The sequence below is a fragment of the Tamandua tetradactyla genome, chromosome 9, assembly GCF_023851605.1.
Source record: "Tamandua tetradactyla isolate mTamTet1 chromosome 9, mTamTet1.pri, whole genome shotgun sequence".
In the NCBI taxonomy this organism is placed as follows: Eukaryota; Metazoa; Chordata; class Mammalia; order Pilosa; family Myrmecophagidae; genus Tamandua; species Tamandua tetradactyla.
In genome coordinates, this window is record NC_135335.1 from 23,682,252 (window position 1) to 23,707,633 (window position 25,382).

Below are 25,382 nucleotides of genomic sequence, written 5' to 3' on the forward strand. Positions count from 1 at the left end.
CTACACTGGTGAGAGCTGGGTCTTGTGGGGTGGAAAGATGGAACTGAACCAGGAAGGCAGGGACTGTGTTCCAGAAGGATCTGCAGCTCACACATCGTGGGAACTCAGTAATTCTTTGTTGGAGGAATGAATGAATGAAAAGTAAATTAATGCAGAAAACCCACGTTGCTCACAATATATCTGATGAGACACCCCTTCCTTGGCTCTGATAGGAGTTGGATGGCCCCAACCACCCTGTTAGAGAAATGTTTGCCTTTACAATATAAGGCATAACTTGAGCTTGAACTTGAGACATAGTGGAGGGTGGGTTTCTCCAGGCATAAGATTGCTCGGCAGAGGAGACAGCTTGAGTGTAGTCCTGAAGGTAGGGAAGGAAAGGGTGACCTAGGAGAACAGCTCAATGTTTCAGGGTCACTGGTGACAGGCTTTTTTTATTTTTTTGCATAAAACACCAGAAATTTCTTCTTATAGGTCTAGATGGTAGAAGTGTGAAATCAAAGTGTCAGCAGGTCATGCTCCATCTAGAACTTATAGAGGAGAGTCTTTTCTTGCCTCTTCTATCTTCTGGTGTTTGCTGGCAATCCTTAGCATTCTTTGGCTTATAGATGCGTTACTCCAGTCCCTGCCTCCTCCATCTTCACATGATCTTTTCCCAATGTTCTGTGGCCACATTTTCTTTCTTGTAAGGACCACAGTCACATGGGATCAGCACTCATCCTGGTCCAGTTTGGCCTCTTCTTGATTTAATCACATCTTCAAAGACCCATAGCCCTGAGGTCAGTGGCAGTCATTTAGCCCCATTTTGTAGTTGAGGAAATTGAGGAATGCAGAGGTCAGGTAACTTGTTCAACGTCAAACAGAAAGTGGCAGAACTAAGATTGAAACCCAGGCAGGATAGCTCTAAAGTCTGTTTCTTAGAACATTTGCATCCATTCAGAAAAATAAATAAAAATAAAACAGAAAAAAAACTATCCATACCATACCTTTTCCCCTCCTTTTCATTGATCACTAGCATTTGAATCTAAATTTATTTTAACATTTGTTCTCCCATTATTTATTTTTATTCCATATGTTTCACTCATCTTTTGATAAGGTAGATAAAAGGAGCATCAGACACAAGGTTTTCACAATCACTTAGTCACAATGTGAAAGCTATATCATTATATAATCATCTTCAAGAAACATGGCTACTGGAACACAGCTCTGCATTTTCAGGCAGTTCCCTTCAGCCTCTCTGTTACATCTTAACTGAAAAGGTGATATCTATATAATGGGAACAGGCTTTTAGTCTCGAATAAAGATGATGGAATAAACACATTTGTTTTTACCACCTGCTTTTAAAAACAAATTTGCTATCCGTTCTGCTAAGTGGGGTCCAACTATGATTGATTTCTTCTAAAAAATAAATAAATAAAAGCCCCAGAAATAAAAGGACGTATCCTTGGGGTTGTGATTTCATGTTGAAAAATTGATTCATTCTTTTCTCCCTTTTTTCTCTTGGATCCCAGGATTTGCAGAGGGAGATGGGGAAAGGATTATTTTTATAGCTTAAATACATAAGACTAAATTAAAGCCAATTTTAACAGTGCTTCAGAAGATAAGTGAGATTAACAGGCTGGCCAAAAATAAATGGACGTGCTAAGTACCACTTGCTTTAGTGAAAGGGGCACCTCTGATTGTTCCAGGAAGGTGTTTGTTTCCAGTGTGGGAAATTGAGGGGAACAACTGGGTGGGAATCTCCAGAGCCAGTCCAGTTAGCGGAGGAATTGAGGTCCTAGAGGGAGGCAGCTCATCCTGCCAATGCCTTGAGGCATTGTTGCATCCCTTGGTGACTAGAACTAGAGACCAGGAGACTGGACCTCTAGGAACCATCTTCCTGCTGAGCTGCTTCCTCTCTGCATGGCCCTGAACAGCCTCTCTGTACTGTAGTTCCCTCTGCCGAAAAGGGGGATGAACCTAGGCCCTGCCTCCAAGGTCCCATGGGGGTGGAGTACATAAAAACCTGTGACAGGTGGACTTGTACCCAGCATCTGGTGTGGTCTGGTCAGAGCCAGCCATGGGCCTAGCAGGGCGAGGGCCTTGGTTCCCCAACCCATAATGGGGCTTTTAGCACCCACCCTCTGCATCTGACACCCAGCCGCAGTATGGCCAGGCCTGATGTGGGCTGCAGGGGCCCCTGTCTTGGCTGGCCCATTGCTCTTCAGTGCTTGTGTGTCCCCCCCAACCAGGGACAACTCATATGCAGAGAGAAATGGCGGCTGCAGCCACCTGTGCTTCTTCACACTGCACATGACCAAGTGCGGCTGTCCCATCGGCCTGGAGCTGCTGGGTGACATGAAGACATGCATCATTCCTGAGGCCTTCCTGGTATTCACCAGTAGAGCCACCATCCACTGCATCTCCCTGAGACCAGCAACAACGATGTGCCATCCCGATGACCAGCATCATGAAGGCCTCCATGCTGACTTCAACGCTGCCAACAACCACATCTTCTGTTCAGACGTCAGCCTGAAGGTAGGGCCCTTGTGGGCCAGATGGCCAGTCCTCGTGGCCATGGTTGCAGGTTTGACTGCTCCAGAGCTGTGTTTTTAAAAGAACTGTCATATTTATCGTAGCTCTGTTTGAGCTTATGAAATATCAGTGAACCTATTTTAATAAAGTGATAGGAATCCAGCAGATGCACAAATGGGCTCTTTGAGAGTCTCTGTGTGTTTGTTACAAATTATCATCATCTTTGGGCTCTTTGCTCCTGTGTCTGCCCTAGTAGCCATCTGCTTGGCAGACTCTCATTTCAGTCATGGTGCAGAGAAACATCCAGAGAAAAACAGGCAGAGACATTTTCATCTTCTAAAGCAGTGTTTGGTGAGCTAGTCTAGGGCCAACATTTCTGACTTTTATATATAAGGTTTAATTGGAATAGCCATGCCTATTCATTTATGTATCATCTGCAGCTGCTTTTGTGCTGCTGAACTAAGTCATTAGAACACCGATGGTATAATTCACCAAGCCTAAGATATTTACTGTCTCCTCCTTTACAGAGAAAGTCTGCTGACCCTGTTCTAAAGTATTGGACAACTGAAACAGCTTATTCATATGCCTTTATATTACCATTCATGTTATGTATCTTTTAAGGAATTTTTTCTGAATTTAAGTCACAAGGGTTCATGGTAGAAAAAGGTAAATCCATGAAAAGTTAGAAAGAAAAAATACAAATCATCCTTACCCCTCCAACCAGCATCAACCACTACCAACATTTCAGTGGATTTTTCCTCCGTGTCTTTTTTGTGATGTTAGTATTTCCCATAGCCATAATCAGATGTTACATTGAATTCCATGTCCTGGTGTTTTTACTTATTGTTATAATGGGTATTCTCTTAAAGTATTGCAAACTTGTAATTTTTTTCTTTTTTTAATTAATTTTTTAATTTTAAAAAATAACAAACACAAATATTCTTAACTTATGACCATTCATTCTACATATATAATCAGTAATTCACAATATCATCATGTAGTTGCATATTCATCATCATGATCACTTCTTAGAACATTTGCATCAATTCAGATAAAGCAATGAAAAGACAAAAAAAATTCATACATACCATCCCCTTCACCCCTTCCTTTCATCGATCACTAGCATTTCAATCAAATTTATTTTAACATTTGTTCCCCCTGCTATTTATTTCATCCCATATGTTTTACTCATGTGCTGATAAAGTAGATAAAAGGAGCATCAGACACAAGGTTTTCACAATCACACAGTCACATTGTGAAAACTGTATCATTATACAATCATCTTCAAGAAACATAGCTACCGGAACACAGCTCTGCATTTTCAGGCAATTCCCTCCAGTCTCTCCATTACATCCTGACTAACAAGGTGATGTCTACTTAATGTGTAAAAATAACCTCCAGGGTAACCTCTCAACTCTGTTTGGAATCACTCAGCCATTGACACTTCATTTTGTCTCATTTCGTTCTTCTCCCTTTTGGTCGAGGTTTTCTCAATCCCTTGATGCTGAGTCTCAGCTCATTCTAGGATTTCTATCCTACGTTGCCAGGAAGGTTTACACTCTTGGGAGTCGTGTTCCATGTCAACAGGGAGAGGCAGTGAGTTTGCTTGTTGTGTTGGCTGGAGACAGAGGCCATATCTGAGCAACAAAAGAGGTTCTCTTGGGGGTGACTCTTAGGACTAATTTTAAGTTGGCTTGACCTATCCTTTGTGGGGTTAAGGCAAACTTGCAATTTTTAATTGTGTGAAATATTGCAGTGCACAGAGATTCCATTTTATTTCACTGTTCCCTTATTCTAAATATCTGGTTGTGTCAGTTTTTCCCATTTGCAAACAGTATTAAATATTGATACTGTTTTAATTTAATGCTGTTTTATTAATACAGAGTATTAAATATCCCTGTGCATAAAGTTCTTTTGATATTTTCAATAGTTTTTATTTTTCACATTTTCATCAGCTCTGTGATAAGGAGGAAGATTACTGAGTGAAAGAGAACAAGGAGTTTAAAGCCAAATTGTTTTTCTAAAAGCCTTGCATTTTGCTGCATTTCATGTGTTCACTGAAAGCTCTCTGGTGCTGACGACCTGATCCCTGGAGACCCAGTGGTTGCTCCAGGGACTGAGCATGTCCAGCCAGACCCTGGCAAAGCTCTGGTTCCTAAAGTGGCCCTTTCCTCTCCCCACTCCCAAACCATCAGCCAGGCCTTCAGGAATGGGAGCTCAGTGGAGCATGTGATGGAACTCGGCTTCGACGACCCCTGGAAGGCATGGCTCTTGACTGGATGGGCAAGAATCTCTATTGGGCCAACACTGACACCAACAGGACTGAGGTGGCCTGGCTGGACGGGCAGTTCGACAGCTCCTCATGTGGAGGACCTGAAAATCCCCAGGTCGCTGGCCCTGGATCCCACCAGGTGTATGTGTGTTTCTGTCCTGCACGAGTGTCTTCCCTCGCACCTCACCTCCCTGGGTCCCCCACCTCCCTGCATCCCCCACTTCCCTATCCCCAAGCATCCCTCTCTAGCTCACCTACCTCCCGGACCCACAGCTCCATGTAACCCCACCTCCCTGGCCCCACACCTCCCCAGCCCTCCATCTCGCTGCTCTCTGTACCTGGCCCGGCCAGATTCTGCCAGCCTGACCACAGCAATGAGACCCAGGGGCATGAGCTGCCCATCCTGTGTGTGTGGGTCCAGCTCTGGATGGGGTCCTACTGACCACCACTAGCCTTAGCAGGCTCCCCCTTGATAATCCTCTGGTCTGTCTCCCAGAGGAAGGAATGCACATGAGGCACTGAGCTGAGGGCTCACATGTGTGACCTCATCCACAGTCCAGGCAGCTGCAAGGGAGGGCATTTTTATCCCTGATTTTACAGATGTGGAAACTGAGGTGCTGAGAAACCAAATAACTTATACAGGGTCACATGACCAGTCAGGCAGTGTGGGGCAAGAAGCCCTGCCTCAAGCCCCTCACCCAGGCTCCCTTTCCTTGCACTTACTCCAGCTTTGGAGTCTTCAAACTTTGGGCTACTTCTCGCATGCTGCTAGCCATGGTTTACAGGCCCCTCGACAGGCATGAGGGACCTGCCTGCATCCTGGGACCAGGGGCACTGGGTGGTGTCTCTCTGGACCCACTTCCTTTTCTGTCCCTTGGGCACAGTGCCCACCCTGTAAAACACCTGTGATGTGTGTGGGGAGCCCCAGACCCTGCAAACCCAGACCCTGAGAGGGCAGTGAGGATGATCTCATCCTACCAGGATGGTTCTGGGGACCTCTGGGGGCAGCAAGAGGGTACATCAAGCTTGCACATTTCTGGAATGAAGTTGTGAGTATTTCTCTACATCTGCTGAGGAAAAGGGAAGGAGGAGGCCTGGGGGTAGGCAGCTGAGTTCCAGTCCCTTGTCCTGCAATTTAAGTCCCCCCGGGGAGGATGCCTGGTATATTGTAGGATGGGGGTGGGCATGGGGGATCACTCAGTAGGGTCTTGCCCCTCCCCCTGCCTGGAGGGGTGTTGGCAGGGACAAGGAGGGCTGCCTGAGGCCGAGGTGCCAGGCCCTGCCCACTGCTGCCCCCCAGCCTTGGCAAGTGTGGACACACCAGCACATGCCTTGCCCTTCCCCGGTTCTGCCCCAGCTACATCTACTGAACCGAGTGGGGCTGGCTGGCCGAGGATTGTGTGGACCTTCATGGACGGGACCAGCTAATGATGCTGGTGGACAAGGTGGGCCAGGCCAATGACCTCACCATTGACTATGCTGACCAGCACCTTTACTGGACCGACCTGGACACCAACATGATCGAGTCATCCTACATGCTGGGTGAGGTGTCAAGCAGGGCCTGTGGGCTGGAGGGGCCTACAGGGTCACGGATAGTCCAGAAAGAATATGCTTCTTCTCAAGTCATGCTATGGCCATAAGGAGAAGGCATGGCATTGTGCCCATTTTACAGACGAGAAGCTGAGGCATAGGTGGACTGAATAACAAGAGCTCAGTGTGCATCTCAGGAGGTGCGGGGCCCCCTATGGTTGCACACTCAGCTCCTTGCTTCCTGGGAGTTGTCCCTTCCTGCTGTCATTTCCTGTGCACCAGGACCCCTCCAGGCCCTGCACAGGGATGCTCCATTAGATCCTCCCATGGTCACATGGCATAAGTAGTGTGGTATGTGTTGTGGGAGAGCAAGTCCCCCAGAGGTCATGTACTTACCAACATCACAGAGCTGCTGAGTCGTGGCACACCGCTCAGATGGCAAGGCCTGTACTCAGCTCAGCCACCCTGCCCAAGCCCCTGCTCTGTGTGGGCCACTCAGATTGCGGGCTGCAGTTAGGTGATGTCTCTTCTGTTATAAATGAGGAAAGCAAGGCTCAGGGAAGTTAAAAAGCAATTCTTGTCCCATGTCACCCCAGTAGTGGGGGCTGGATTTGAACCCAGATCACACTGACTCTGAGTATATGCTAGCATGTGGGCTATGTTATATGTCCTCAGTGATGCCTTGGGCAAGTGTCAAGTGACTCCAGCTGGGAGAGTGGAGGTCAGACAGGGCTGCAGCACTGTGGGCTCAGGACCTGGACTCCTGGGCAGGGTGGAGAAAGAAGGTGTGGCTGGTGAGGTGCACTGTGAGGGCCTAGCAGACAGCCCTTTGCTTTGTTCCTGGTTCTGGACAGAGGTTCTTCACGGGTCCTGGGCTGGTGGATTGTTACCAGGGTCTGGCAGAGCCTCCAAGAGCCACCCATTCACCATGGAGCCTTCAGTAAGCAGGAGATAAGTTGCTTTTTTCAAATCATGCTGCAGCCATCGGGAAGGCATGGCAGGATTATGCCCATTTGACAGATGAGAAAACTGAGGTGTAACTGGGCTGAATGGCTTATCTCGAGTGCTCAGTGGGGAGAGCTTGAGCTAGAACCCCAGATTGCTGATTTCCATTTGGGGTGGACTACCCCACCAGGGGGTCTGCTGAGGCCAGACTGTCATGGTTACAAGGCCATCCCATTCCCTGGTGATGTGCATGTTATCATCTTTCTCAGAGCCGATAGCTGATGAGGAACAGTCATAGTGTTAGCTTGGTCGCCTGAAATGATTGAATTCCCTGTTTACCCAGAATGAGGAGCTCAGATGAAAACCCTGAAAACTTGTCCGCCCCTCTAAATTCAGGTGGCCTTGTGTGTTTGGGCCCAGCTGTCTCTTGGCTATGGCATGCTTTACATTTCATTCCACAGCTGTTGTCTGACCCCTGAAAGTGCTGGCTGGCTTGTTGCCATGGGGACGGTGGGTGAGTTAGGGTGCCTGACATGGTTAGAGCTGGGCAGGAGAATGATTTCAGAGCTTGGTCATGAGCCTGGCCCCACTGCTACTAGTCATGTGACTTCAGCCAATTTACTTAAACTTTCTGCGTGTCAGTTTCTTCCTAATAACAGGACTTCCTTATAGGGTGGTTGTGCGAACTAAATGAGACCATGCACATAAAGATTCCTCAACAGTGCCTGGCATACAGGAAGTGCCTCTGAGTGTGTAGCTGTAGTGACAGTTGTTGGAAAACCACCCAGGTCCCTACTTGCATTAGATGGAGGCAGTCAGAAAGCATTCTATTTATCAAATTTTTTGTTTCAATAAAGTAATCCACATCGAACATAAATACAGAAAAATTATCCATAATTTCAGCACTCAGTGATAACCAGTGTTCATACTTTGCCATATTCTTTCTGGTCTCCAAGTATTATAGAAATACTTTTTTTGAGGAGTATCTTTCATTTTTAAACTTTCCGATGTTTAAAAAATCTTTAAATGCTTTAATTTTCAATTGAGAAAACTTAGAAATGATTTTAAATCATACCACCCATAAATTTTTATCTGCTTTCCTTTTTCCCACATATGTTAATATGTGATTAATATGTTTTCCTGGGACCATTTTTGCGAAGAAATAGAACAAAGGTGGAGAAAAGTTCAATGCACACACACTGTTTGATAACCAAAACCCTGGAATCACACCCGGATTAAGGAACAGATCCTGTCAGGGCCCTGAGCCCCTCCATGTTCCATCTCCCATTCCCACTCTTGCATTGGCACCATTTTTAATGGCACACTGGTCCACTTCACTCTGAGCCGGGTCCTGCTGTCCAAAGCATCCCTGACGTGCAGCCTTGTGCACAGAAGGTGCACAGACGTGTGCTCAGCTCCTGTGCCTGCCCCACAGTTGACATCATTAGTGGCTGCTGTGTACGGCGGTCCCAGCATTTCACAGTGACAGTGCTGGGATATTCAGCTTCATCATATTCGGGGTCATTTCCTTGGGATTGCACCCCAGCAGCACAACACAATCAGAGTCAGCCCTTGTGTGCTTCCTATCACTGCTGTAACAAATTGCCACAAACTCAGTGACTTAAAGTACACTAACTCTTCATCTGGTCATTCTAGATGCCGGAGACCTGAAATGGACTCCCGGGATTCAAAACAAGTGGCAGCAAGCTGAGTTCATTCTGAGGCTCCAGGGGGAAGCCCATTCCTTTGCCTTTTCCAGCTTCTAGAAGCCACCTGCAGTCCTTGGGTCCCGCTTGGCCTCTTGCTTTATCTTAAAAGCTGGCTGTTGCCTCCCCCACTCTTTCTTTGACTCTGACCCTCTTCTTCTAAAGACCCTTGTGGTTACATCCACCTGGATAATCCAAAATTAATCTCCCCATCCCCAAATCCTAAATTTAATCATTAATCATTTCTTCAAAGCCCTTTGGCTGTGTTAGGTGACTTACTCAGAGGTTCCAGGATTATGCTGTGCACATCTCTGGGGAACTGAATTCTGCCCACCATGTGGCCTTTGCCAAGCACTTCCTTTGTGCCAGGATTCTGAGTCCTCCCTGCATGCTCACACTATTTATTACAAGCCCGTGAGGGCACACTTACAAATACCCATTTTGAACTGTGTATCATATACATGATTTTTCTGTAAACCAACAACTTCTCTAGGCCAAAAAAAAGGAGGAGACCAGCTTAAAAAAAGTTTCACCCATTTGGCAGCCACGATGTTGACACGGCATTTTCTACAACAGCTGTATTTAAGAATTTGTGTCGAGGTACAACATACAAAAGTTATAAGTGGACAAATGCAAGAAGTTTTGCATCCACAGACTTATATATGCATGTATGTGAAGGCATAAACCTAATCTGTGCAGCTGTGACCAACTTGGACGGGGGCAAGTCTTCCAGCAACTGCCCCATTGCAGGAGGCTCCACCATGCCCCCTTCCCATCCAGCCCCCAGCCTCCTTGGAATTAGCTGCTCTGCTTCAGTAGCCACCACCACATTTCCAAAGGCTTTGGGCACCCAGTGGCTTTGCTGCGGTGTGCCAGCCTGGGAGTTTGGGCCCGTGTGCCCATCAGGGTGTGTCCAGCTCTGGGGCCTGGCTCCCCATCACTGAGTCCATGCCCCATGTCCCCATCCAGGTAAGGAGCAGGTTATGATTGCTGATGACCTCCCACACCCCTTCAGCCTGATGCAGTACAGCGACTACATCTACTGGATGGACTAGAACTTGCATAGCATTGAGTGGGCCACAAGGCCAGCGGCTGCAACGCACCCTCACCAGGCCCACCTGGACTTCATGATGGACATCCTGGTGTTCCACTCCTCCTGTCAGAATGGCCTCAATGACTGCATGCACAACAACAGGCAGTGCGGAGAGCTGTACCTCAACATCTCTGGTGGCCACCACTGTGGCTGTGCCTCACACTACACCCTGGACCCCAGTGGCCACAACTGCAGCTGTAAGTGCCTGCTTCTGAGTCTGAGAGCTGAGGTCGGGAGGCACTTCCCTGCTGGAGGTTTCTAGGTGTACATGGACAGTTGGAAAGTTGCAAACTGCACAAACTGCCTAACACCATAAAGTGGGCCCAGACTGGGTAGAGAGACTGTGGCTTCATCAAGGCCCAAGTAGATGGGCCAAGTCTTCAGCTGGTAGATTCCATGGGAGGCTCTTTGGGTGGCAAAAGCCATTGCTGGAGGAGAACATTCACTTACAGAGTCATGCGCCATTCTACGTGCTTTCCATGGACACTCATTTGATCCTCATCTCAGGCCCATGGGGTAGGGAGTATCACTGTCCTCGTTTCACAGATGAAGAGCCTAAAGCACAGAGATGCTAAGTAACCTGCTGAGGCCACACAGCTACAAAGAGGTAGAGTCATGTTTTAACCTAGGCGGGCAGGCCCATCTTGCTGCATGGCCTCTCATGACGTTTCTGGTCCTATGGGCATTTAGGTATGCCTCTTTGTTTCTGTTTAAATGATAAGAAAAGTGAAGTTTGGGGGGTTACCCCCCATAGAGCGCAGATGCATCCTGTTGGCAGGATTTTTTCCTGTGACATCAGCAGAGAGCTCATCATAATTCAACCTCTGTGCAGCACTTTATAGTTTATAAAGCTTGTTGTCTTTTTTCCTTGCCTGAGCCCTCCTGCAGCCCTGGATGTTAGTGGGCTGTAGACTCCAGCTGGATAGAAGGGGAAACAGCCTCAGAGAGGTCGAGGCACTTTCTCAAATTCCCACAGTGAGGATGGGACAGGCCCAGGAGCAGAGTCTGAGGCTACCCACTCTTGGGCTCCTTTTGGTCCCATTGCTTTCCCCCAAGGACTGTGACCTTGAAGGGTCAAGCAAAGGTTCAGGTAAGCCACCCCCAGAGGGGATATCTGCTACTCAGAGTCCCTGCCTCTGGCTGGCAGACCCAGACAATGACTCGGACCTCAGATTGTGGCATCTGTGCTTTCTGAGTCTGCTGTTTTTGAACCCAAGTAGGTTTGTTCAAGTCTCTAGACCTCTGCCTTCTGCTCTAAGGGACAGACTATCCTATATTCTGATGCCTCTGCAAAGCAGGGACTTTAAAAGTCCTCTTGTCCATAGGCCCAGGAACACTTCCAGCCCCTTCCAGTCCCACGGTCCTGTTAAAACCAGAGCAGCAGGAGTGCAGGGAGATGGCACTTCTTAGGGAGCACCAGAGAGCACCCCACCAGCCTCTCTGGGGCCCTCTCCCAGGCCCAGCTTGATTCCCACTCTCTGCTGCCGTGTTATACATGCTGCTCACTAATGCCCCAGGGACTCCTCTGCTGGTGTCACCATTCACTACTTGCCATGCTGGTTTCAGCAGTCCACTTGGGCAACTCCAGGCCTCCAGTAAAATATGGGGTTCCTGAGCATCACACACATTTGTGAGAGTGAGGTCTATGTCAGCTGTTTTAGACCTTGATAACAAAAATAAATTTAATTGATTGTAGAGGTAACACATGCGCCTATAAAATATTCATACAAGAGACGTATAACATAGAGGGTAAAATGCACCACAATCCACCCCTGGGGAATAGCTGGAGTCCTTCTGGTCTTTTCTTTACATGCCTTTAGTGGTGGCTTATACTTCTCCCAACAGAAGGAAAGCTGCCTGCCCCTGCCCAGCCCTGAGGACTCTTGCTCAGCCCCTTGTCTTTGCCTCCCTCTAGCACCCACCATCTTCTTGTTGTTCAGTCAGAAATGTGCCATTAGCCGCATGATCCCTGATGACCAGCACAGCCCAGACCTCATTCTGCCACTGCACGGCTGACGAACGTCAAGGCCACTGGCTATGACCCGCTGGACAAATTCATCTACTGGGTGGACAGGTGCCAGAACATCAAGTGCACCAAGGACGATGGGACCCAAGCAAGTGTACCTGACAGTGGGCATGGCTGAGGCCTCCCCGTGCTGCTCACCTGGGCAGCTTCTTGGCATGATGCCTGTGGTGCCCAGCCTTGGGTAAATAATGGTTTGGGCTCCCAGAAATGTCATCGTGAGGTGTGAGGCCAAGCAGTGCAAAGCTCCCAGACTGTGACTGTATGGGAACTGGACCTGGAGTTCACAGTGATTTAAGCCTGGAGCTGAGGAAGGTAATGGGGACAACCTCAATTTTTTTCTTTTTTGGTCCCTGTGCAGTGTTTTTGTGGCTTGTGGGAAATAATTGATAATGATTGCTCTCGATTTATTTTTCACTTCACAGGAATCAGGCAGTCAGTTTTGCTATAAATGCAGCATATGTGTTCTTAAAAATCAACACACCATGTAAAAATCATGAAAAAAGTAGAGCTTATGTAGGAAATAGGCTTAGGAGCATCACACTCAACTTGTTAGTGAGATGTAACACAAAAGGTAGATCATAAGTAATGGAGGAGCACAGTTTAACACTCACACAGTGATTATGTACCCAAATACTGCAACAACATACATATCAATATAAACCCTGCTTTAGATATGATACTTCAGCTGAAAAAGATCTGAAGTTTGCTTGTGGACATGGGTACTGGGAGGGCTGCAGCTTGTGAATTACTGACAAGCACTGGAAGGAAGGTGATCTGAAATTGGATGGAAAACATAGCCCCCTGTGGAATGGGTGAGCTCAAAGTGTGTCGCTGAGCTGAGGGAGCTGGAAGGTGCTTGAGTGAGCATTTGTTTCTTTCTGCACCTGGGTGCAGCTGGGTGTGGTTTCTGCAATCACCTGTTGTTGGGTAAAATTGCACATAAGCAAACACAGAACTTGCATCACACTTGGGTTGTTCTCGGATCTCTCAACCTGTTAGAACAAATTTCATAATGAGCATTATAGTGGTATGACTGTACTTTTCAATGTTAGGTTCATGTGAATTTCCAGAGAGAATGTTGATTGGGGCTGCATCTTCAGATCATCTGTGACCTGGCAAGGTGGAAAATGGCAGTGCCGGTTAGCATGGAACTTTTAGGCCAGCCCGACTGAGTGGCTGGCTCCCAAAGACATGTGTTACAAAGCTGCAGAAGCAGAGGGTCTCTTCCTTTGAAAAGATGAGTGCAGGGTTGTACCGGGCTTGGTGTCTTATATTGCAGAGATATAGAGACACACTCATTTCATTGGTTGAGAATTTCAGATGATTTTCTGTGTCCATTGAGTTGATTCTGGTGCTGAGCTCACTGAGCTGGGTACGGGAGGGACAGACCTTTCAGCAGGATGTGTCACCAGGAACATTCATAGTTTCTAAGTCATAACATGAGGTCTCTGCCCTTGTTTGATGATAGAAGTCAACAGAGCTGAATCCACAGCTGTTCCTCTGGATTCCCCTTCCAGGGCACCCCCGTAATCCTCTCCCAGTGAGCAAATTGGGGTGGAAATGGTGGTAATGGACTTCTTTCATCTCTCCCTGCACAGCTAACAGGCACTTAGTCCTTTGGACACTGGAAAGTGTTAATTGAAAAATTGTGGCTTCCCTGCTGAGAAAGCTAGTGGGTGCAAATTGCTTTAAAAGAGGCCTTCTTTTATGGTATCCAGCCTGAGTGGGCAGACAGACTTTGAAGCAAAAGCCCTTCAGAAATATCATCTGGGTTTCTACTTAGTTCAGAAAACAATCCCTCCCTGAGTCTGGCCGAAAGCTCTGTGTGCTCCCCCACCTTCAGTGGTTCCTGCTTTATCCTGTATTGGGACATTGCCTGCACCCCCCAAACTCTGACCTTCCAACCAGAGGCTGATGTTATGTATCCTTCTCCATTTGGCCAAGATTTTGACCTGATGAATGGAGGGTACTGATTGTGGTGTGCAGTGGGATTCTGGTGAGAAATTTCACATTAGCCTGTGTATTGTGAAAAGTGCTTGGGTTTTATGCAGCAAGTCAGCTGTTCCACTTGGCCTTCTCATTTCTGTGTGTGTGGGGTAGGGCTGCCAGGAGTTGTGACTTCACACTGTCCAAGTTGCTAAGATTGTTCTGTTTTAATGACTGCACCCCAAAACTGGTCTCAGGCCCTATTCTCTGACTGAGGTTGGCTGCAGTCTGCTTTCACTCCCTGGCCCCCACCCTGTGCCCAGCTGGAATCCCCAGTAAGGAGTGCCATAGCTTTTGGGGGAGGAGTGGCACCAATGTGCACAGTCTCATGGCTGCTGAGGCTGAGGCTCCCACTGCCTTGGGGTGTGAACATTGCAGTCTGCAGAACAGAGTAAAGGTGCATGCGCAATCCTTTACCTTGGTGCTTGGTTTTCACATGCAGGAGTGTGCTTCCAGGTGCTCAGCAGGGCGGGCCATGGGCTGGTTGGGGAGTGGATGGGGTCCTTTCCAGTGGGACCAAAGGGGCTGGGCCTAGGGGAGGGGGCTTCTTTTGGAAGCAAGCCCCATCCTAGAGATTGTTTTTTTCAACTGCTGTAAAGAGGTAGATGAAAGTCCAAAATGACCTGTGATGAGGGCAACATATTAAGCTGATTCCCACAGAGTCATGATGGGAAGAAAGAGCACAGACATTAGCCCCATTACCTTCTCAGAGCCAGGAGCTTTTCACCGAAACTGTAGGTAGCAGCAGCCCCGGAGCTCCAAGGCCACTTTGCACGAGGTCAGGTCTCTGAGACACTGAATGGGGTGCCTTGAGGCAGCACAAATGAGCAGGCCCACCAGGACATTGGGCCCCTGCTCTGTGTAAAGGTCCAGGATCCGTTCACGACAGCAGGCCGCTTTGCTTCCATGAAAGGTCCCCTTACTCTTTGGCCCTGGCCCTTTGCAGGTGACAGCATCTACACCACAGAGCACTGGGAGCTGCAGCCCTGGGAATGGGCAGCCCTTTCCCCAAAGCTGCTGAGCACTCTGGCTGGGATTCCCAGCCTGGTGCAGCCAGAGGGTGGACTTCGAAATCTAGGACCCCACCTTGAGATGCAGTGGGGATCTTGGGGTCAGGTAGAGCTCTCAGGAGAACCTGTACAAAGCTGAAATGGGAAGACTGGGTGCTGATAACCACTTTTTCAGACACAACTGCTCCCAAGAGGAGTTGGGAGTCACATCCCCACACCCCTTCCCACCCCAACCTCTCCCCCAGCATGGCACATGACCCCATTGGGAAGGGGCCGCTGAAGAGGTGGCACTCTTGTCTCCATGCCAGGGTCCTGGCATTCCAAATTAAAAGTCTGCACATGTACACACACACACACGCACACACACACGCACATACACACACACACATATATACAACAAACCACATAAGATTGGTGGCTCTTCATCTGAAAGTGTGAGTCTGAGAAAGCCAGAAGGGAGAGGAAAGGCCTGGCGGCCACGAGTTGACCCTTCAACATCCGTAATCATTCTGTGGGTGCACAGGATTAGACGTGGAGATTGGAGAACCTCTGGGCTAGCAGATGCATGGTCACGTGGGAGCCTGACCTCGGGCTCAGTATCTGAAGCTGTCACAAGCTGCAGGCTGCCCTCTTCCTGCTCAGAACCAGGCAGGTGCTTAACAGCTGACCTATGGGAATGATTCCAACCCCCCTGCCCCTGTGACAGCTTGACTCCTGCTTCCAGGTCCTCAGCAGGCCCATTCCCTTGGACTCTCAGATGGGGCCAGCTTTGTGTCCTTCTTCTTTTACAGCCCTTTGTCTTGACCTCCCCCAGCCAAGGCCAGAACCAGGACTGGCAGCTCCACAGTCTCAGCATCAATGCCTACAGCTGCACACTCTTCTGGACATGTGAGGCCACCAACACCATCAGTGTCCACTGGCTGAGTGGCCAGCCCATGGGCATGATGCTGGGTGGGGACCATGACAGGCTGAGGGCCATCATTGTCAATGCCGTGTGGGGCTAGGGAAAGGGGCATGGGGGCAGAGGCTGTGAGGGACTCTAGAACCGCCATCCCAATCAAGAGCATCTGGGGTCCCTGCTGCCAGCACAGCCCCTTCCATGGCCACAGTGGGGAAGCAGGGAGGCAAGGCACCACCTTAGCAGAGATCAAGGGGCAGGAGGGAAGCAGGGCTTTGTCGAGTGGCCTAGGCAGCTTTCAACTGGGAAGACCATGTCTGAAAGGTGTTCATTGTGACTTCTGGGCCTTGCACAAGTCCCGTCCAACCTGGCCCCTGTGCAAACCCCCTTCCGCAGGTACCTGTACTTCACCAACATGCAGGACCGAGTGGCCAAGATTGAGCACACCACACTGGATGGCACTGAGCATGAAGTTATCTTCAGCATGGGCCTGATCCGCCCGGTGGCCCTCATGGTGGACAACATGCTGGGCAGGCTCTTCTGGGTGGATGCCGACCTGAAGTGCATTGAAAGCTGTGATCTGTCAGTACCCACTCTGGCTCCATCCTGGGGTCCCCCAATACCCTCCAGGTCTGGGCTTTCCAGAAACACCCCAAGCCTTCCTTTTTGTTGGTAGTGGCAGTGGCTGCTGGGTCCATAAAGGACGTACTGCATACCATCTGCTTGCCTTACATCCCATTGGCCTGGCGAGATTCCAGGCTGTGGGTCCCTGTGGGTCCCACATGGTTGAAATGGAGGACTAGGCCCAGAGAGGGTGTGCAAGCTGCCCATGGCTCCACAGCATGGCAGTGGAGCTGGGTCCCAAGGCTGGGAAATGCTTCCAGTGCCCTCATGTGCCACCACCTTAGACGGGAGCCCCAAGTTCCAGGAGAAAGTTCCCAAATTCCCCCAGCTTGTCCCATGGGGTAGGAGAGGAGACACCCTGTGTGCAGGACCTTTGACCAGGCTCTGACCCCAACGCTTGCCTCAGACTTCCTGATCCCAGGGGCCTAGCCCCCAGTGCCTGGCCTCATCCAGCCTGCAGGGCCTCCTGGGACCCTTCCCAGCCCCAGACTCCCTGGTGCCCTGTCTCTGCTCCCCTGAGCCCTGGTGGTGAGCTGATCAGCTTGGCCTTCGGCCTGCCTGCACGAGCCAACCACCTGACCCTGGAGGATGAAAATATCATACAGCCCGTGAGCCTGACCATGCTTGGCAGACACCTCTAGTGGATTGACCAGCAGCAGATGGTGGAGCACATGGAGAAGATCAGCAGCTCCCAGCAGATGCACATCCAGGGGTGGATCACCCACCTCATAGGCTTCCATGCTGTGGAAGGAGCAGGCCAGGAGGAGTTCTGCATGTGGGGGCTGGTAAGGCCGGGGTTGGGGAGGGGCATCTGCTCAGAGCTCAGTGAACCCACCGAGGCCGTCCTGGCCCGGAGAACAGCAAGTGGGTCGGGGTGGTGAGTAGTGCCCCCCTGACACACTCCCACCCACCCCTGACCTCAGCGGGAGGGTGAACCCTTCCCATTGCCAGGGTCTCAGTGCTGAAGTTGGGTGAGATGTTCATGCATTCCAAGAGACCTCTGGGGAACACAGATTTTGTGGCTTGAAACAATACATATTTATGTCCCCATAGCTCTATAGAGCAAGATTTTGGACACAAGTGTTGCCCAGCTGGTTCTCTGCTTAGGGTCTCCTGTCCTAAATCAGAGTGTCAGCTGGGCTGCATTCTTAGCTGGAGGTTCTGGGGAAGTCTGTCTCCAGGCTTGCTCAGGTTGTTGGCTGTAACTGAAGACCCCATTCCTTCCTGATGCCCAGCCGAAGTCACTCAGCAACTTGCCCCATGGCTCCTTCCTTATGTCACAGCCCTCTCATTCTAGTCTCACTGACCTCCTCTGCTACCAGCCAGAACCTGCTCTGCTCTTAAACGGCTCCCCTGATTAGATCAAGCCCACCCTTAGAGTAGACTCCCCTTTGATGACTCAAAGCTGACTGGTCAGGGACCTTAGTTGCATTAGCATGATCCCATTTACCACATGTGGTGACAGTCATGCCATGTGTCCATGATACCTCATCACATTCACAGTGCTGGGGAAGCTTGGGGTCATTGTAGGACTCTGACCACCACAGCCTTGCTAGGACCATGCAAGAAAGGGCATGGGAGAAAGCTCTCAAGTGGGGGCTTCTTGTTTCCCTCTCTTCCTCTCTTCCCGTATATAGATGTGTGTGCACATATAAGTTGGTCTGTGTATAAAGCATCCACCTGTTTCTCTGTCTTCTCACTTTTCCTCTCTCTTCACCTGGTAAATACACATTGGCTAAGCGCTGGGTGTTTGGACCTGAGGACAGAGCAGGGAGCAGGGCAGTCTCTTCCTGCCCACCTTGCCAGGGTAGATGGCTGGCCCTGTCCTCCCTGCCTCCCTGTCTTCCACCGCACCAACCCTGGTCTCAGCCTCCTTGTCTCAGTCCCTACACCCAGCTTCAGGGGTGCACCCCTGACCTTGCTGTTTCCTCTCTTGTCCCCTCTGCTCCAGGTGGATGGGTGGCTTGTCGAAATGCACATCTGTTCTCAGGGTGCAGCTGCTGCCCCTTGCCCTGCTTTGCTTAGAACTCACAGCTTTCCTCAGAATCCAGGTGAGGTCCCAGCACACCTTCTGGGACATGAGGGGCTGCCTGCCCACCTTGCTCACTTCCCCCAGCCCCCTCACCCTGTATTCTCCTTGTTTCTTCGTCTGAGTTTCTCCTGATTCTTGGCTTGTTCTTGGCTCAGCTGCTGCCCTTGGTGATGGATGAGCATTTTTTATAGAAACATTTTATTGTAGTAACACATACTGCACAAATTTCCCATTCTCACCACGTGCATGTGTACAATTCAGTGGTGGTACAAACAGAATATCAAGCTGCCACCACCACCGCCCATCACCATAACTTTGTAAGTGAGATCATACAAACCTGCACTTTTGTGTCTGGCTTCTTTCCCTCAAAACAATGTCTTCAGGGTCCCCCGTGGCATAGCCTGTATGAGAACTACATTCCTCGTTATGGCTGAATGATGTTCTGTCCTTTGGATTGGCCACATTTTGTTTTTCCATTCATCTGGTGGTGGCCCCTGGTTCATTTCCGCCTTTTGGCTGTTGTGAATAATGCGTGGTCTAGGTTTTACCCTTGTCCCTCCTGCCTTTGTCCAGCTGCCTGCCTTGAGTTTCCTGCACCCAGGCTCTGTGCTCAGGATATTATTATATTATTTCACAGTGATCCTTCACAACTGAGGAAAGAAAGGTGAAGAAAGGGTGTGTTAGTTAGGGTCCTCCAGAGAAACAGAACCAACAGGAGAGATTTGTAAATAGGAGATGTATAAAGATGTCTCATGAAATCATGGAAATGGAAGAGTTCACAATCCTTAGGGCAGGCTGTGAAGCTGGCAGCTCTGATGAAGGGTCTGGACGAATTCCACAGGAGAGGTCACTGGCTGAAGAAGCATGAAAGAGCCTCTCTTCTTCCTTAACCTTCAACTGATTGGATTGTCTTTTTGTGGGCAACAGACCTTAGTTGATAGCAGATGTAATCAGCCACAGATGCTGTCAGCTGACTGATGATTTAATACACCAGCCTGCCGGTTGACCCACCAGCCATGAAATATCCTTGTAGCAACAGCCAAGCCAATGCTTGCCTGGCCAGACAACTGGGCATCATCACTTGGCCACGTTGACCCCAGAATTGAACCAGCACAAAGTGTATTACTTAGTTCTGTGCTAAGAAAGATGGTGGAACTTAGATTGCAGTCAGAGCCCATGTCTTAAGCACTTGGCTTTTCTGTGCTCAATAGAATCATATGTGAATTATGATCAAATAATCTGAGTGAGGTCTTTTTGGCTCTTGGCTCTGAGTCAGGGTAGAACTCTCATGTAGTAAGTTGACTGCATCTGTGTTTCCTTCTGGGAGGTTTGTTTTCTGTCCTTGTGGGTTCTCGGCTGGGTCCTGGATAAATGAAAATGTTGGGAAAATAGCTTCCAGATAATCAAGCACCCCATGATATGGGTGAGAATGGCCACATTTTCCAAGTCCCTGATCCTGTCCTCAGCAAAGTTAATTTCCTGGTACCCTGCTCCTTCAGTGTTGCTGGTAATTATCAAAACCGTGAACATTGAGCTCACAGAGGCCCAGGTCTGCTGCCTGCTGGTGTCGGCAGAATCCCAGACGCCCTGACCAGCAACTCCTCAGACCAGAGGGAATGGGACACCAGCAAGATGTTTCCTGAGCAGGAATCAGGTTGGAAACCGGAGGATGGCCCCATGGGTGCCAATGTGAGATATTGAGGGTGACATGCAATTTCTCTGCTTTTAGTGCAGGCAGGAGATGCTTTGAACTTTGTCCTGTTTACTTGGGATATGGCTTACCCAACCTGCTTTCCCATAAAGTTCCACAGAAATCTCTAAACCACGGGGCAGGCTGTAGCCCACAGGCCAAATGCAAACTGTTGCTGGTTTTTGTAAGTAAAGTCTTACTGGGACACAGCCATGTCCACCTGTTACTGTATAGTCTGCAGCTGCTTTTGTGCTGTACCTGGCACAATGAGTAGATACAAGAGGTGGTCTGGCCCACTAAACCCAAACTATTGCTTTCCTTCCCTTTTACAGAGGAATTTTGCTGACCCCCTGCTCTTAACCCTGACTTTTGCCATTAGAAAAAATACCATTTCCTTAAGGATGAGGAAAAACAGCTGTGTGACGTTTCTTTGGGAGCAGAGATGGGTGCAGTAGCACGGTTTATGTCATTTCTTGTCACCTGAAGGGTGTGAGCCCGCCTTCCCAACTGCTGGCCTCACCTTCCCAGGATTCAAGTCTTGATGTTGTACTTGGTTAATTGAGTTGAAAAATCTCAGTTTCCCAGGGGCTTGATGCTCTTGCTATTCTAATTTTCGTGTGTTAGTGTCTTGGGGCTATTGGAGCAAATAACCACAGACTGGATGACTTAAAACAACAGAAATTTATTGTTTCACAATTCTAGAGGCCAGAAATTCAAAATGAGGGTGTTGACCAGGCTGCATTCCCCTGTTGGCTGTAGGGGTACCCGCCCTGGCCTCTTAGCCTCTGGTGGCTCCTGGAGTTCCTTGACTTCTGCTCACATCATTCCGTTATTTGCCCCTGTCTTTCATGAACTTTCTGAAAAGTATCTGTCCTGTGTGTCCATTTTGAGGATATTTGTCATTGGATTTAGGGCCTGTCCTACCTCCAGAATGAGCTCATGTCAAAATCCTTAACTTAATCATATCTGCAAAGACTCTACTTTCAGATAAGGTCACCTTCCAGGTTCTGTTGGATGGGATATGGACCTATCTTTTGGGGGACACCAACCCACTCCACCATGAGAGAGAAAAGCCAACCAGTAGAGGGTGATGGTTGTGGACAGTGAGGCTGGTGCAGATGGCTGCTCCATTTTCTCACCTGTAATATGGAGATGCTATCAGAAACATACTCTGTAGGCTGCAGGAGAATCTCCTGCAGGGGCCTGGCATGCAGGGAGTGCAAGTTCTCATGAGTTCTTGCCTGGCCCTCAACACCTCTATGCTCCAGGCTACAGTCCTGAGGTGACCAGCAGGGCTGAACCTCCTCCCCCACCCCATTTTGTCTCTGCAGTAGCCTCCCTGTGCCCAGGACAATGGTGGCTTCTCCCCACATCTGCATCGCCAAGGGCGGCAGAACACCATGCTGCTCATGCCCCATCCACCTCGTGCTTCTGCAGAATCTCCTGACCTGTGGTGGTAGGTGTGACCCTGGGTCTTTCTGTTTGGATGATGCGTGGGGGTTTCACTGCCTAGCATCTTTTTAAAATTACATTCTCCATGACATTGGGTCTTCAGAGCAGATCATCTCTTTCCTTTTCTTTCTTCTCTAATATAAGCATCCAATGCTATGAATGTCCCTCTAAGCACTGTTTTGGCTGCATCTGGCACATTTTCATTTTTTTACTAGAGAGGTTGTAGGTTTACAGAATAATCACACATGAAATACAGATTTCCGTATACCACTCTATTAGTAACATTCTGCCTTGGAGTGGTACATTTGTTACCATCGATGAAAGCGTATTTTTATAATTGCAGTATCAACTATAGTCCATGATTTAACTTAGGGTTCACTGTTTGTGTAGTGCAGTTCCAAGGACTTAAAAAAATTTATTCCATTACCCTATACACAACTTAACATTTCCCCTTTAAACCACATTCATGTAATTAACAAAAGTTAATTATGTTCACAATGTTGTGCTATCATCATCACCATTCATTACCAAAACATTTCCATCATTTGAAATAGAGGCTCTGTATACTTTTAGCCTTAACTTCCTATCCCCTGGTAATGTATATTATAGAATCTGACTCTATGAGTTAGCTTATTCTAATTGTTTCATATCAGTGAGACCATAAATGTTCATCCTTTTGTGTTGGGCTTATTTCACTTAATATGATGTCTTCAGGATTCATCCATGTTGTAACATGCTTCAGAACTTCACTCCTTTTTAAGGCTGAATAATATCCCATTTTATTTGCATACCATATTTTATTTATCCATTCATTGGTTGATGGACACTTGAGTTGTTTCTATCTTTTTGACAGTTTTGAATATCATTGCTATGAAGATGTGCAAATATCTGTTTATGTCCCTGCTTTCACTTCTTTTGGGTCTATATCTAATAGAAGGATTGCCAGGTCATTTGATAATTCTGTATTTAACTTTAAGGAGTCACCAAACTGTCTTTTACAGTGGCTACACCATTTTACATTGCCAGTAGGAATGAATGAGGGTTCCTATTTCTCCACATCCTCTCCAACACTTATTATTCTTGTCTTAAATAGTTGCCATGCTAATCAGTGTGAAATGGTCTAATGTGGTTTTAATTTACATTTCCCTGATGGCAAATGATGTTAAGAATTTTCTCATGTGCTATTTGGTCATTTTCTTATCTTCTTTGGAGAGGTGTCTCCTCAAATGTTTTCCTTTTTTTTTTTTTTTTTCCTGGGCAGGCACCAGGAAGCAAACCCAGGTCTCTGGCATGACAGGTGAGAACTCTGCCTGCTGAGCCACCATGGCCTGCCCTTTGCCCATTTTCTGATTGGGTGGTTTGTCTTTTTTATTGTTAGATTGAAGGATTTATTTCTGTATTCTGGCTAGTAATCCTTCATCAGTTATGTCGTGCCCAAAATATTTCCTCTCATTATCTAAGTTGTCACTTTACTTTCATGTTAAAGTCCTTTGATGCACAAACATTTTTAATTTTGATGCAGTCCCATTTATCTATTTTTTCTTTTGGAGCTTGTGCTTTAGGTTTAATGTTTAAGAAACCATAGCCTGATGTGAGATCCTGAAGCTGCTGCCCTACGTTTTCTTCTAAGAGTTTGATAGTTCTGGCTCTGACATTTAGGTCTTTGATCCATTTTGAGTTGATTTTTGTATAAGGTGTTACATAGAGGTCCTCTTTCTTATACAAATGGAGATCTAGTTTCCTCAACATCTTATGTTGAAGAGACTAATTGAGTGGTCTCTGCCCCTTGTCAAAAAATCAGTTGGCCATAAATGTGAGGGTTGATTTCTGAGCTCTCTGCTCAGTTCCATTGATCTATATGCCTATCCTTGTGCTAGTACCATGCTGCTTTGATTATTGTTTTGATTTGTTAAAGCTAATGAATGTAATATACCAGAAATGGTTTGGGTTTTACAATGGGGATATTATGAGCTTACAGATTTAGAGTTCAAAGACCATGAAAATGTCCAAATTAAGACATTAACAGGACTATATGTTTTCTGAAGAAAGGCTACTGGCATCTGGGACACCTTTGTCACTTGGGAAGGCACATGGCTGTCATCTGCTGCTCTTTCTTTGCTGGGTTTCGTCTTTCAGCTTCTGGCTTCAGTGGCTCCTGCTCTCAGCTTCTGTGGGGATGTCTTTATCTCTCAGCTTCTCTGAGCTTCCTAGGTTTCATCTCTGTGTCTTTTATCCTCTTATAAATGTCAGTAGCAATAGGATCAAGATCATTTGCATGAGGTGGGTCACATCTCAGTTGACATAACCTAACCTAAAGGTCCCACCTACAATAGGTCTGTACCCATAGCAATGGGCTAAAAGAACATGGCTCTTCTGGGTACATAAAAACTTGAAACCACCACAGTTACTGTGGCTTTGTAGTAAGATGTAAGATCAGGAAATGTGAGTTCTCCAACTTTATTCTTCTTTTCAAGATGGCTTTGGCTATTTGGGACCCCTTCTCCTTCCATATAATTTTTCTTTACATGGGCAGGCACTGGGAATCAAACCTGGGTCCTCTGGCATGACAGATGAGCATTCTTGCCTGCTGAGCCACCATCGTCCACCCTGCATATAAATGTGATGATGTGGGTTTCCATTACTGCAAAGAATATTGTTGGAATTTTCATTGGAATTGCATTGAATCTATAAATTGCTCTGGATAGAATTGACATCTTCATGATGTTTAGTCTTCCAGTCCATGAATATGGGATGTCTTTCCATTTACTTAGGTTTTCTTTGATTCTTTCTGAGCAGTGTTTTGTAGTTTTCTGTGTACAAGTCCTTGGTTAGATTTATTCCTAAAGATTTGATTCTTTTAGCTGCTATTGTAAATGGAATTTTTTTCTTGATTCCTGCTTTCAGTGGTTCATTGCTTGTGTATGGAAACACTGCTGATTTTTTATTATTGAGCTTGTATCCTGCCACTTTGATGAATTCATTTATTAGCTCTAGAAGTTTTGTTATGGATTTTTCATGATTTTTTTTTATACAGAATCATAGCATCTGCAGAAGGGAAAGTTTTACTTCTTCCTTTCCAGTTTTGGTGCCTTTTATTTCTTTGTCTTGCCTATTTGCTCTGGCTAGCACTTCTAGAGAGTGTTGAATAGAGTAGTGACACTGGACATTCTTGTCTTGTGTGAGATCTTAGAAGGACAGTTTTCAGACTTTCACCATGGAGTAGGATGTTAGCAGTGGGTTTTGCATATATGCCCTTTATCATGCTGAGGAAGTTGCCTTCTATTCCTAGTGTTCTAAGTGTTGTTTTCTTTTTTTCAAGAAGTGGTGCTAGATTTTTTCAAATACCTTTTCCACATCAATTAAGATATCATGGTTTTCTTCTTTCCTTCATTCGGTTAATGTGATGTATTTCATTTTTTGATTTTCTAATGTTGGACCACCTTGCATACTTGGGATAAGTCCCACTAGATCATGGTTTATAATTCTTTTAATGTGTTGTTGGATTTGGTTTGCTTTTAATTTGTTGAAGATTTTTGCATCTATATTGGTCTGTAATTTTCTTTCCTTGTGGTCTCTGTCTGGCTTTGGTATGAGGAAGTAGTTGGTC

General features: G+C 47.5%; 1 pseudogene; it reads left to right on the forward strand.

Moving 5' to 3' along the window:
* Window positions 1–25,382, forward strand: part of LOC143645625 (low-density lipoprotein receptor-related protein 5-like) — a 59,377-nt pseudogene that overhangs the window by 29,152 nt on the left and 4,843 nt on the right.